The sequence below is a fragment of the Palaemon carinicauda genome, chromosome 31 (assembly GCF_036898095.1).
Source record: "Palaemon carinicauda isolate YSFRI2023 chromosome 31, ASM3689809v2, whole genome shotgun sequence".
NCBI lineage: Eukaryota > Metazoa > Arthropoda > Malacostraca > Decapoda > Palaemonidae > Palaemon > Palaemon carinicauda.
The window spans coordinates 74,490,155-74,505,251 of record NC_090755.1 but is presented as its reverse complement, the minus strand read 5'-3'; the positions used below and the strand labels follow the sequence as shown (position 1 = coordinate 74,505,251).

Sequence of the window (15,097 nt, the reverse complement as noted above, 5' to 3'; positions counted from 1 at the left end):
CACTGACAGCACAATCCCCTGACTGAATTGTGAAAGACTTGCCAAAAAGAAAATTAAGATACTATGTACAGTACAATAAATTTAAAGAAAGCAAAGAGCAATCTTGCAACTTAATACAACCATAACAACAAAGGGAAGTTAAACTTACTGGTGAAAGAAACCAAGTTTATCTTTCTTTCAATAAAATAACACTATTCTTTAATTTTGATGAACTAATTTCAATTATCTACCTCTGTAAGTAAGTTTTGATAAAATAATCTTGCTAACATACCTAATATACATTGCTGAAATGTTTCCATTCATGCTAACTAAATTTTTGCATTTTGACACATGAACAGTTTAAATAGCAATAATTTCTAGGTGAGGAAAGCTTAAAACATATGCACAGCATCAACTTTAATTATATATGAGTGAGAGAGAATATTTTTAGTGATATAACCACACTATGAAATTAAAAAGAAGTGTTGAACTTTGATACAATTACTTTCCCTTGAACAGCATATTCAATATTTTTAAAAAGTTAAAAAATTCACTAATTCATATTTCTTGACATCTTTGATATTGTTCTACCAAGCCATCATCGATACAAAAATCTAATTACATACTCAAATATATCATAAACAGGAAGTAGCGTAACTATTCTTCTATTATGCCTTCCGATAAAAAAGCAGATGGTATCTTTAAAACCAAATGGTTGCGGGGAGGGAGGTTAAGGCAAATGCAGCTTTTTATTGCATTGTGGGCTCCAGAACATTTGTGAAAAATCAGGAAAAAACAAAATGGTACCGAGCTTTCTATGTGGGAAAAAGAAATGAAAAAATTTAAAAACACACCATGATTATAGGTAGCATATCCAGAAGGAGTTACTGTAGCACCAATAGGAACGCTCTGAATGATACTAACTCCTGGTCGAAGGGGTTGATATACAGCTGGCCGAGGCATCGCACCAGCTGTTGAGAGTACCCAGTTTTCCTTTCAAGCCCTCATATAAACACAATGGAAAGACCTAACTTGAAGTGTCGCATTTTAGTGTTTATATGATAACAATGTAATCCATGTAATTTAATATATTAACAAGGAATAGAGACGTTACAAAGGACATAAGGATAGTTATATATTTTCAGGAATATGTGAAATTCTTTTTAGTAAAATATAGATAATTATAACAGAACAAGCCTCAAACTGTACAGCATTTAATCCTATATAGTATATTTATTTATAAAGATATGTACTACACATTTTCTTCTAGTTCCAAAGACATCAGTGAAAGTTTTGAACTTGGGTACATAGTTCTTGGTTAATTTTCATACCTGCAAAAGCATCTTTAAACTTCAATACAGTAATGGGGAAAAGGGCATACAGGTACTTGAAACAATTCATTTCTACAGAACTAAATAATTGCTTCTCTTATAATTAAAAAAAAATAATCTGTAATGATTTTCATTTATGTATAAACAAAATTATTCTTCTTATTACAATAAGTAGCTATATACTTGACAGCATTACATTTGAAACATGTTCTGATTATCATATTTTGATAATCCATTACCTGTCACAAGCTTTGAAATCCTAAAATAATAAATAATCTACATATACCAATATATATATATATATATATATGTGTGTGTGTGTGTGTGTATGTGTATGTATATGTATATGTATATGTATGTGTATATATATACATAATATATATATATATATATATATATATTTAAATAATTTAAATATATATATATATGTATTTAAATATATATATGTATATATATATATATATATATATTTAAATATATATATATATATATATATATTTAAATATATATATATATATATATATATATGAAGAGACAGTGAAAGATGGAAATGGAAGGTTGTTAAAAGGAGAGGAGGCAAGGAAAAGGTGGGCGGAACATTTTGAAAGTTTACTTAATGTTGAAGATAATAGGGAGGCAGATATAATTGCTGTTGCAGGTGTTGAGGTGCCGGTGATGGGAGATGAGAATGAGAGAGAGATTACAAGAGAGGAAGTGAGGAGAGCACTAGATGAAACGAGAGTAGGAAAAGCATCTGGTATGGATGGTGTGAGAGCTGAGATGTTAAAGGAAGGGGGTGTGACTGTACTTGAATGGTTGGTGAAATTTTTTGTGTGTTTTGTGTTGTCAATGGTACCAGTAGATTGGGTTTGTGAGTGTACTGTACCACTATATAAGGGTAAGGGAGATGTGCATGAGTGTTGTAATTCAAGGGGTATTAGTTTCTTGAGTGTGGTTGGAAAAGTGTATGGTTAAGTAATGATTAATAGGAATTAAGGATAAAACAGAGAATGCAATCTTAGAAGTACAGGGTGGTTTTAGAAGAGGTAGGGGTTGTATGAATCAGATTTTTACAGTTAGGCAGATATGCGAGAAATGTTTAGTAAAAGGTAAGGAGGTGTATGTTGCGTTTATGGATCTGGAGAAAGCGTATGATAGAGTTGATAGGGAAGCAATGTGAAATGTGATGAGGTTATATGGAGCTGGTGGAAGGTTGTTGCAAGCAGTGAAAAGTTTCTACAAAGGTATTAAAGCATGTGTTAGAATGGGAAATGAAGTGAGAGATTGGTTTCCGGTGAGAGTGGGGGCTGAGACAGGGATGTGTGATGTCTCTGTGGTTGTTTAACTTGTATGTTGATGGAGTGGTCAAAGAGGTGAATGCTTGAGTGCTGGGACGAGGATTGAAACTGGTAGACGAGAATGAACATGAATGGGAGGTAAATCAGCTGTTGTTTGCGGATGATACTGTACTGGTTGCGGACGCAGAAGAAAAGCTTGGCCGATTAGTGACAGAATTTGGAAGGATGTGTGAAAGAAGGAAGTTGAGAGTTAATGTGGGTAAGAGTAAGGTTATGAGATTTACGAGAAGGGAAGGCGGTGCGAGGTTGAATGTCATGTTAAATGGAGAGTTACTTGAGGAGGTGGATCAGTTTAAGTACTTGGGGTCTGTTGTTGCAGCAAATGGTGGAGTGGAAGCAGATGTACGTCAGAGTGAATGAAGGATGCAAAGTGTTGGGGGCAGTCAAGGGAGTAGTAAACAATAGAGGGTTGGGTTGGGGGCAGTTAAGGGAGTAGTAAACAATAGAGGGTTGGGCATGAATGTAAAGAGAGTTCTGTATGAGAAAATGATTGTACCAACAGTGATGTATGGATCAGAGTTGTGGGGAATGAAAGTGACAGAGACAGAAATTGAATGTGTTTGAGATGAAGTGTCTAAGGAGTATGGCTGGTGTATCTCGAGTAGATAGGGTTAGGAACGAAGTAGTGAGGGTGAGAACAGGTGTAAGAAACGAGTTAACAGCTAGAGTGGATGTGAATGTGTTGAGGTGGTTTGGCCATGTTGAGAGAATGGAAAATGGCTGTCTGCTAAAGAAGGTAATGAATGCAAGAGTTGATGGGTGAAGTACAAGAGGAAGGCCAAGGTATGGGTGGATGGATGGAGTGAAGGAAGCTCTGGGTGATATGAGGATAGATGTGATAGAGGCAAAAGAGCGTGCTAGAAATAGAAATGAATGGCGAGTGATTGTGACGCAGTTCCGGTAGGCCCTGCTGCTTCCTCCGGTGCCTTGGTTGACCGCGGAGGTAGCAGCAGTAGGGGATTTAGCGTTATGAAGCTTCATCTGATCTGTGGTGGATAACGGGGGAGGGTGGGCTATGGAACCCTAGCAGTACCAGCCCAACTCGGTTAAGTCCTTTGTCAGGCTGGGAGGAACGTAGAGAGGAGAAGTCCCCTTTTTTTGTTTCATTTATTTGATGTTGGCTATCCCCCAAAATTGGGGGAAATGCCTTGGTATACTGTACACTGTACATGTGTATATATGCATATGTATGTCAAACTTTAATTGTACAGAAAATTAGTTATGATCATCCTTTCAACCTTGGTCTCACTTAGCTCACTCACAGTCCACTCCACAATTCACCCATTTAATAACACGTTTCACAAAACCCTTTGAAAAAATATTCTCCAATGAAGCCAAATATCAAACACCTGTCTACACTTCACACTTCATCTAATTTATATAAAAAAAAGATTGACATGATAGACAAGTAAAGTGCCATTTCCATCTTTAACTAATACATTTCAAATGGAACATGATGGCCATATGAAAATAGTTTATAACATAGGTTTAGGCAACATAACTACCTTTAAGCCCTTAATAACAAAAATATCTTTCAATGTATAGTACTTTAATTTACAGAAAAATATTATTTTTCTTGTTGGAAAAGGTGGATGCTACAAACCCAAAGGCTCTAGGAGGGAAATCAGCCCAGTGTAGAAAAGAAATGAAGAAACGACAAACTATATATGAGAAATCATCAATATAAAATACTGATCAGTAACAATATAAAAATCAGTTTCTCATTAACGGGTAATTTTTAGTTTTCCTAACTATACAAACCTGAGTCCTTCAATAGGAGTATGATTTCAGTGAGACTGGAAATGGCTGTTTCAACTTTTGAAAGGTGGTTGTAGTTGCTGGAGGGCAAAACTAGGCTACACCCTACCACAGTCAGCGCAACCTTTACTTTGACCTTGGATCTAGGACTTAAGTAGGGGTTGAGGCAGGAAATAAAAAGCAAGAATCCACGAATGCTTGCTGCTCTAAAATGGCTTAACTTCTAACCTACCAACTCACAGCAGAAGGTGTACACGTCCAGGTTATTCCAGGGGTGTTGGAAGACATTTTCTAACACAGTAGACAGGTTTGGAATGTGTGTGCAGAATACTGGAAGCTTCTTGTTCAACAAAGTAGCGAACAGGTCAATCAATGGGGATCCACAAAGAGCAAGAAGTGCTTCTGCCTGTCCCTGACAATTATGCACATCTGCTAGAGCATTCCTCTTGCCTGGAAAGAACCTACCATGTTCTCGAGTGCCAAAATGTGAGCTTGCTTTACCAATTTGCATAGGGTCTGTGAACCATTGTACCCTTAATTTTTGACAGCCCACCACGGTAATGTCTCATCAATGCTACTGAGTGCCCTGTCCAACTCTTTTGGAATGTTTGCAAAGCTAATTGCATTGCCAGCTTGTTGATATAGCTTTTCTTCCATGGACAACATTACCAAGGTGATCTGGTTCCTAAGGCATGTGCCCCAACCCTTTAAATGGGACTGTGAACAGGAGCATTTCCAGAGGTGGGGAGTAAAGTCAAGGTTTTTGTTGATCAGCCACCAGGCCAGTTTGTCCAGTATTTCTTGATCCACTGGAACTAGAAAGTAGGGGGATTGCTGGCTGCTGAACAGTCATAATTCAGACCCTACTGGCATAATCGCTGATGAAAGTGCCCTTGTGAAATGAGTTCCTGCAACAATGAAGGATATCCAAGTTTTGGATCACGCCAAAATGCTGCTCTACTTCCCCGAGTCTGCCGATACTTTTATCCGATGGGAAGACTCTTGCTGCTGCTGTGTCTACCATCAAACCAAGGTACTCCATCCTCTACTTAGCCAAGAGACTGGACTTCTTCCAACTGATCATGATCCCCATATCATGGTTCAGGATTAACTGCCTCCTGAAGGATGATAGAATCGGCCAATTGTTGAGATATTATAACTCAAGAGATAAATTACGTTTGAGTGGGCCCCAAGAAGTGAATGAACACTTGACTGAAAACTTGGGGAGCAGAACACAGTCTGAAGCACAGGTACATTACTCCTCCGAGGATGAAGCGGTGGTACTCTCCATCGGACTAGTGGATATCTGGAAATACACATCCTTTAGGTCCATGGAAAGTATGAAGTCTTCTTCCCTAATGCGGAGCGTACAGTACTTGCTACCCCACCTTGAATGATGGTTGCAGAAGAAACTTGTTCAGTGGAGCCAGGAAGAGTTGACAGTAAAAGCCTGGAGAACTGTCTCAGATGATGTTGAGCTTGTTATTCTCCTCCACTTTCACCTTTGCCACTAGGGCCAAATCTTTCTAAAATTCGGGAGGGTAGGACTGGGATGTCAAAGGTGAGTAAGGGGAAGACGAGAGTTGATGAAAGGTAAGCAGTATCTGTCCCAAAGTCCAAGACCAGTCTCACCGAGAGGATAGATCTTGTGATGGCAGCCAGTCCCAGCGTTAGAAGAATCTGGTGCCCACACTGGTAGCGTTGGGCAGAAACTGGTGTCCGGTGATCTGATTTGATTCGCCGATAAAATGAAAATTGCGATCTCATGACCCACTATCATGAGAAGTCTGATCGCGAGGAGACAATCACATGCTGACAGAGCATGTGGAGAATGTAAGCATAGAGACCGGGGTGGAGACCAACCTTGATAGGATAGATCCCCCAGAGATGACTAACAAAGATGACTATTTCGAGGATACCTCAGATATGCTTTGAGTGAACAAAGCTCTCATCGCTCATATTGTATGAGCAAGGAGACTGATTGTAGTTATAATCCTCCCCCTCATATAGTTCTTTGGGGCTTCAGTCTTATTAGCAGGTAACGAGCAACCCCTTGAACATCCAGGAAAAGGAAGGGGATGAGAGCAACATCCATCATCCAGACCAACAGTGCATGTGACTGAGCAATGGCAGAAGTGTGAGCAACTGTACAGAATACCGATACATCTTCCCGACTGACTGGCCTCTCGGTGCTGCACTATCTCTCTCGCGCATATGTGGGGAGAGATCAGTCAAAGTCCCACAAAACTCCTGTCAAACCATCTTCCTTGACTTCAGTGACCATCACTTCCTCTTCTTCGGAGTAACAAGTCACATTTAAAGTGACAGCCTAGGACGAGTTAAAAAATACGAGTACTATGGGGGGGGAGGTGCGAAAGAAGAGAGCGTTCTCTCATTTTTTTCCCCTTACCAGGCTTCAAAGACATCAAGCAATTAGGGGGTGGCACTTGGAGCAGGAATACAAGTTTCTCCAGAGCAACAGGCGAGGATTCAACGGTTGTTGCAACATATCTCTGCTCCTCTGCATATAGAAAAGATAAAGTAGAGGGCATAACAAGAGAAATTTTCAGGGTCCTGGCATCGCCCAATACCTCTAAAAGTTTCTCCACAAATGGCATGCTATCGATTACCAAGGAAGACCAAAGCTTCCACAGGTCCAAGTCTCTGGACTCATCTTCTAGATCAGCACAACAGAAAGCAAACTTCAGGGGGGGGGGGGAGTATTATCCTTTCAAGGTGAAGGTAATACTTCTGATTTTATGAAGGAGGTCCTAAGCACAAGTTGGAGTCTTCTCACTCCCCCTGAATTCCTCCAGAGGCCCCAGCCCTAGAAGAACCTGAAGGAGACAAAAAGTTTCAAACTTCAAGAGGAAAAAAAAGGAGCTATAGAGCTTCTTCAGCATCAGCTTAGTTGTTGCAAAGCCTGAAGCCAAAGAATCCATCTTAGCCTTCTTTTTCTCAATTTTTCCTAAATTAACCAGCTGCAAAAGAGGCCACGACTTACAATTGTCACAAGGAGACAATTGCAAACAGTGATGTCCTTACATTAACCACACAAAGTTGATGGGGATCCACAAACAGCGTACTCACAAAACTACCACACTTACGGCCAGGTTACAAGGGCATACCCAGATGTCCACAGGTGGAGTCTTCTTCACCAAAATCACACAATTCTGTGATAAAAAGCAAGAAAGATTAAAACAGCCCATTTCATCAGGCAGCAAACCAGTATGTCTATACTGTCCTGTGGCTAAAACCAAAGTGAAGACTGTGCCTACTGTCAGGTGGGTGGGCCTGCCTGCTCGCAACTCCAAGCACCTCGTTTATTTCAAACGAGATTTATTTTCATGTAGCAACAAACTGGTCAGTTATAACACTTATATCAACCTGTTCAACAGAAAGCATTTACACCTGTTTGAAATTCTGATGTTTCACTGATTCCACTGCTAGATAAGGAATTATTCCAAATCTTGTTACCCCTGGAAAAAAACTTCCAGAATATTGCTGTATTGAGCCCTTACAGTGGAGAAAAGAAGACTGAGAACCGACTGCATAAAATGTCTTATTCCATTACTTGTAAAGTGCTCCATCATCATTTTCTCATTAAAAGCTTTAGACAACAAGGGGGGGGGGGGCTTTCATCTAGAACCAGTGTATATTTGACAAACAATATCCTATCCTGAACCTTAAATAATTAAATTTTTTCAGAAATATTTTTTTTTAGTTTTAACATTTCAAGTTAACATTCAATACAGTGTTTATTTTTCAAAGATTAGTTTTGTACTGTACAGCAACTATCTCGGACACTTAAATAACAATTGGCACAGATCTGTGAACCACTATCTTTGTGGCCAAAACAAAGCTATCATCATCCTCTTTCAATAAAAAATTCTGAACTTATCACCTGACAAATCACAGTGAACAGTGAAAAGGTGTAAAGCTGAGATTTGACCAGTCTGGTAATTGGATCTCCTACCTTCCAAATTAATCGATATAGAACTGGTAAACAAAACACCACTATCCTTTTGTTCAAAAATATCTACGTATGGTTGAGCCCAACACTTCCAAATTTCAAGACACACTGACGGATGAGGAGGACCATTCGTTTAGAGGAATCTGATTTCACCTGCTTAACCAGGAAGAAGGATTATTCCTCTCAAATTTGTCCAAGTTAATAGTACTTATGTTATTAGGTATTGGGATACCAATTCCACCCAACCCCCTCCTTCTGGATGCCTGAAAACACTACCACAGTTTTTCCTACCACGACTGGTTCTCAATTCTGAAAGTCATCTAAGAACTCTAGAAGTTCTAAGCAAATGACAAGAGCTGATTCTTGCATCATCCATTTACCCAAAGATCTATAGTTGCTCCTCATCCTTTAGCTCTAAAAGCACTAAAAACCTAAGTAACCAGACAATATGGGAAGGGGCCTGCTGTTTAAGATGTACAGATGCACAGACTGAAGACAAAGACAGTATGGCTTGGCCATTCCAATGTTATTACCATTAACTGCTAGATTGTCTCGTAAATAAAGACTTACTTCTATTGCAAGTACTGTAAAGGAAACAGAATTTGTTTTCAGTTTTCTGGGTAAATGATATAACCGAGCTTTGAGACAAAAGCAATAAAAACCTCAGGGAAGTACAAAGAAGCAAAAAACATATGTAATAACAAATAATTTGCTTAATCCAAATCTTAATACCGTAAAAATATAGTCAGCGATGAATCATGAAATTTGGCCAAAGCAAATTTGAAAATGTACCTTGAAAATAATTCCAGGAAGATCCACTACAGATTTTAATGTGCTGTAACCTGAGCACTTCAAATATGTAAATACAGTACAATATGTAATTAAAAAATAGTACAGATATGCAAAATCACCCTTACAGTATTACCTGTCGGTCTTATTGTCATACAAACTTGTATAACCCCTTATATGAAAATGTAACAAGATCACTTATGGAAGGTCGAATGCAAGGCTAACTGCAGTTCTAATAAGAATGGTATTCATTCACACTTTAGCAGGGAAAGTTAATCAATATTTCTCTTATATTCTTTAATACTTTACAGTAATTCTGTTACTTAGTTTTATTTTCAGGTCATTAAGAGTTTAATCTTCGATATAAAAAAAAAATTGACTGTTGCTTTTGACATGACATGTACTATGCGAACACAGGAGGATGCAATGGTTGGACAGTACTGAAAGTGTAGAGACTTCTTTCTCGTAATTACGCATTTAATCAGGAAAACTGTTCAACAACAATTGTATTTGCATTGTTTACAATGTCTTAAATAAAAAAAAAAAGTAATTATCAAGTGTCATATTGTTATGTATACACAAGGATGTTTACAATACTGAATAGGTCATATGTGCACACCTAAAAACACAATACTGTACAGAATATTAGCCATTTCATATAAGAAACTTGAATGCAACAATGTTTTAGTTACAAAACCCCAGCGAGGCATGTCTATTCCAAACTGTATAACCAAAGTAGAAATTAAAGAGGGGAGAGGGCACAGTAGCCACCTCCAGAGTAAGCTAATAATTTAAAAAGGAGAGTAAAATATCACCTATTTTAAAAGACAAAAGGATTGTTTTCATGTAGAAACATATAAATCATCAAAGTAATTTATATTCATCCTAGTTATACAAACCTACTATCTATTTCAAGGCCCATAACACCCTCCTTTTTTAATATAAGTAATGAACTAGGCTTCTGATTAATGTGAAACCGAAACCACCAGAGTTTGAGACACCGACCTAATTAAAAAAAAAAAAAAATGATTCAAGCATCTACTCCGCACTGTTGTCTTACTTTATATTGAGAAATGTCATCTCAATTTTGTGGGCATGGCAAGAACAGAAGTTAAGATTTGGCAATTAGTTACAGAATAACGTTTGCCGATCATGACATAGGCCCCCGTGACGTTTACATCTACCACAGCCCCCATTTCGGTATGGTTATCAATTAATATATACTATAAGTTGGTGAATTATACTGCTTTCTGATGGAATCTTAAGATATCAAATAGTTATTATATTTGAATAAACTCATTTGGAGCCTTACTTGTGTTTACCTAATTAATAGGCAATTCTTACAAAAAAGGCAAAAAATAAAAATATCTCTCTCTCTCTCTCTCTCTCATGAATAGCCGCTATACTATCTATGTACAATATACTTATTGTTAAGAAAGTATTACTATCCTTTCACCTCCATCCAATCCTCAGCCATATTAAATATTTATAATGATCATATTACCTGTGCACCCTCAACAATCATTCCTTAACTTCAACCTACTAATGGTTGCATACTGTATTGAAATATAAAAACACATTTTCTCTATCAAAGGTATGTATGTATGTATGTGTGAAAAAAAAAAAAATATATATATATATATATATATACATACATATATATATACATACATATATATTATTATATATACCATACATATATATATACATACATATATATATACATACATATATATATAATACATACATATATATATACATACATATATATATATACATACATATATATATATACATATATATATATATATATATATACAACAGGGAAAATAGTCAGTGAGGAAAGGAAACTTAAGGAAAAATAAAATATTTCATGAAGAGTAACATTAAAATAAATACTCCTAAATAAACTATAAAAACTTTAACAAAACAAGAGGAAGATAAGATAGAATACTGTGCCCGAGTATACCCTCAAGCAAGAGAACTCTAACCCAAGACAGTGGAAGATCATGTTACAGAGGCTATGGCACTACCAAGACTAGAGAACAATGGTTTGATTTTGGAGTGTTCTTCTCCTAGAAGAGCTGTTTACCATAGCTAAAGAGTCTCTTCTACCCTTACCAAGATTAAAGTGGCCACTGAACAATTACAGTGCAGTACTTAAACTCTTGGATTTAGAAGATGTTTCCCTAACTTATTTTCGAAACATTCTGAAAAGCTGTACCAAGCAACTTCCTATCGATAGCTTCTTTAAAAAAACTACGAAGCGAACTCGTGATGAAGAGGAAGGAAGTGGTTCAAAGAAAACAGCAAAGAGTGAAGCGAAAGAAAGTGAAACAAAGAAAACGGCAAATATTGAAGAGAAAAAAATTCAATCAATTTTCAGTGTAGAGTGAAAGTGATTAAAATTAATCATCAAAAAGAAAAAAAGAAAATGTAAAATATAAAAATAAAAATAAAAAAATAAATAAGCTAAAGTTAGGTTAAGGTTCACTTAGTGTAAGTTAAAATAAGTTACGGTAGTATACGTTTATCGCAGTCAACCTCTCTACCTCCTCGCCGCCCGTCCGTCCGTCTCCTCTCTGCGTAGCAAGACCAACACCTGCGCTGGACTTTCTAAGGTAAAGTGACGCTAAAAACCCGTTTCTTATTTATTATTTCTTGATTAATATTCTTTTTTACATGTCTATTATCTAATTTAGAGTGCATATCGTCATGTGTAATTATGTGTAGTAATTTATTAAGGAGTTATCATAGGTTTTTAGGCTCAACCACGGATTAATCCTATTTCAATGTATTCTTATGGGAAAATTCGTTTTTACATCCGAACATTTTCTACATCCGAAGTCGGTTGTGGAACGGATTAAATTCGTATGTAGAGGTACCACTGTATATATATATATATATATATATATCTATATATATATATAATATAGTATATTAATGTGTATATATATATGTATATATATATGTATATATATATATGTATATATAGATATATATATATATGTATATATATATATATGTATATATATATATATATGTATATATATATATATATATATACTGTATATATATATATACATATATTTATATATATAACTTATATATATACATATATATATATACTATATATATGTATGTATATATATGCATATATTTACATATATATATATATATATATACATACATACATACATACTACATACATACATACATACATACATATATATATATATATATACATATATATATATATATGATGTATATATATGTATATATATATATATATGTGTGTGTGTGTGTATATATATATATATGTGTGTGTGTATATGTGTATATGTGTATATATATATATATATATATACATGTGTGTGTGCATGGGTACTGTATATGTGTATATATATATATATATGTGTGTGTGCTGTGGTGTGTGTGTGTGTGTGTGTATGTATGTATGTATGTATGTGTATGTATGTATGTATGTATGTGTATGTATGTATGCATGTATGTGTATATAAATATAGATATATAGATATATACTGTATACTACATAATATATATATGTATATATACAAAATATATATATCTATATATATATATATATGAAGCTTCATCTGTGGTGGAAATGTGAGAGGGTGGGCTGTGGCACCCTAGCAGTACCAGCTGAACTTGGTTGAGTCCCTCGTTAGGCTGGAGGAACATAGAGAGTAGAGGTCCCCTTTTTGTTTTGTTTCTTTGTTGATGTCGGCTACCCCCCAAAATTGGGGGAAGTGCCTTGGTATATGTATGTATGTATGTATATATATATAATGATAATCATATAGAAAAGGGGGGCCCAGCAAATGTAAATGTCACGGGGCCCTACGTTATGGCTGACATACGTCATTCTGCGACTAGTTGCTAGGTCCTAATTTCCGTTCTAACCATGCCTACAAAATTGAGATGACATTTCTCAATATAAAGTAAGACAATAATGAAGAGTAGATGCTTGAATCAATTTTTCTTTATTAGGTTGGTGTTTCAAACTCTGGTAATTTCGGTTTCACATTAATCAGAACCGTAGTTCATTACTGTACTGTAGTTATATTAAAAAAGGAAGGTATTATGTGCCTTGAATAGATAGTAAGTCCTTTGAAAAATTGCAATTTCAAAGGACAAAAGATTTTTTTCACATTTGAAAATTATGCACAGAGCACTAAAATTCCAGATGGGAGAATGACAAATAAGTACACATTACTAAGCTAGTGAACCCGGAAAACTATACTGGCACTAGATACGTACCTACTAAATAAAACCCTGCTTTTATCATTTACTTCATATTTGAGTGATCAGAAACTGGAAATAACAAAAGGAAAAGTATTCTTACGAAGAACTGAAATACCAATCATGCCATGAAACAAACATCCACAGAAAAGAGCTATAAACAGAACTGCAATTTCAAAAGAAAATGAGGAAGATGATAGGGATAACTGTACTGTATTTAAGATTTCAGATGCCACATGACAAAAAAATCTTTTGACTGGTATATTCATATATATAAAAAAAAAGGTAGAAACTGGGAACATTCAGAACATAAATGCTAGGCATATACTTTATATGAGTGATAGGTTGTGATGAGATATACTGTATACAAACAGGAAACAAAAGATACCAAAAAGATAAAATGTAATGTAAGATTGTGCAATAAGGTAAATGAAAGCAAAGAGGCTTGCTTAAGGGAAATTATTGCTAGTTTTAAAAATTAGTAATGCATACACAGGTGTTATAAACACAAGATGATCACTAGGTGTGCCCATTGTTTCTATTTTGGATTCCAATTTAAAGAAAAAGAAATTAGGTCTCTCATTATAGTGATTTTCTTAATTTTAACCATTGTTTTCAATCTTATGGTAATTCCTTTTCCAAAAAGGTGTTTTCTCTCTCTCTCTCTCTCTCTCTCTCTCTCTCTCTCTCTCTCTCACAGTGCACATTGAAAATATGAGCAAAAGAGATCTGGTATTTGAAAAGTGTACACAAAATCAGGATGCATCGTGAGTAGACATATGAAACTGTGGTAACCATTACGAATCAAAAGTGCTACCTTCACATCTACTGAGATTTTATAATCAAAGTACTGTATAACAAGCATTTTCATAACACAAGTGAATCACACAAAATACTCAGGTACAATGCACAGTCAAAGCATTATCTGCAAAATTTTCACACCATCTTCCTCAAGACAGCATAAAATACCATGACAAAACCTACTGTTAAAAAGTCGTTGTCTGATGGCCTCGTGAAAAGAGGAGTCGAGAGGATAGGTTGTAGGGGTGTTTGGTGCTGTGAGGGGAGCAGTGAGGGATCCTTGAGGCCAATCTGATGAGGTTGTGAATACCAAGCCCACAGAGGTGGTGGTTCCTCCTCTTCGTCCCGAAGGAGGTCACTTGCTCGCCTAGGCACAATCAACTTCTCTGGACTGTTCTCCTGAGAGGAATCCTTTCTTTTGGGACTATTTCCTGCACTTGTACCCATAGGCCTGGCAGGTTTTACCAAAACTAACAATGTACAATTCCATAAGAAGGAACACTTCCCTTCAGTGTGTTCACTATATAAAAAGGTTGTATTTACTAAACCTGAAAGTTGGTACTAAACCATACCTTTCATTTTTCAGCCACATTGTAAGGAAAATCCAAGCATATTTATCATTGCTCACCAACTGTTATAACTTCAAGTTACATGAAAAATGCAAATAAGCACTTAGTACGAACATACTTGTTGATAGAAGCACAGTCATTATCACCATAACATCTCAAGGAATGTCCTGCAAGTGCCAGTGTTTGCTATTCAGTGAAGAGGTGGTGTTTTTCAATCATGCTACCACGGCAACCAAGAACAAACATGAGTGACCTGAATTCATTTTACCTGAA

General features: G+C 36.1%; 1 pseudogene; it reads right to left on the bottom strand.

The window, feature by feature from the left end:
* The window catches only part of LOC137624544 (lipopolysaccharide-induced tumor necrosis factor-alpha factor homolog), a 44,228-nt pseudogene extending 29,526 nt beyond the window's left edge, over positions 1 to 14,702 (bottom strand).
* Between the last annotated feature and the right edge of the window lie 395 nt (positions 14,703 to 15,097).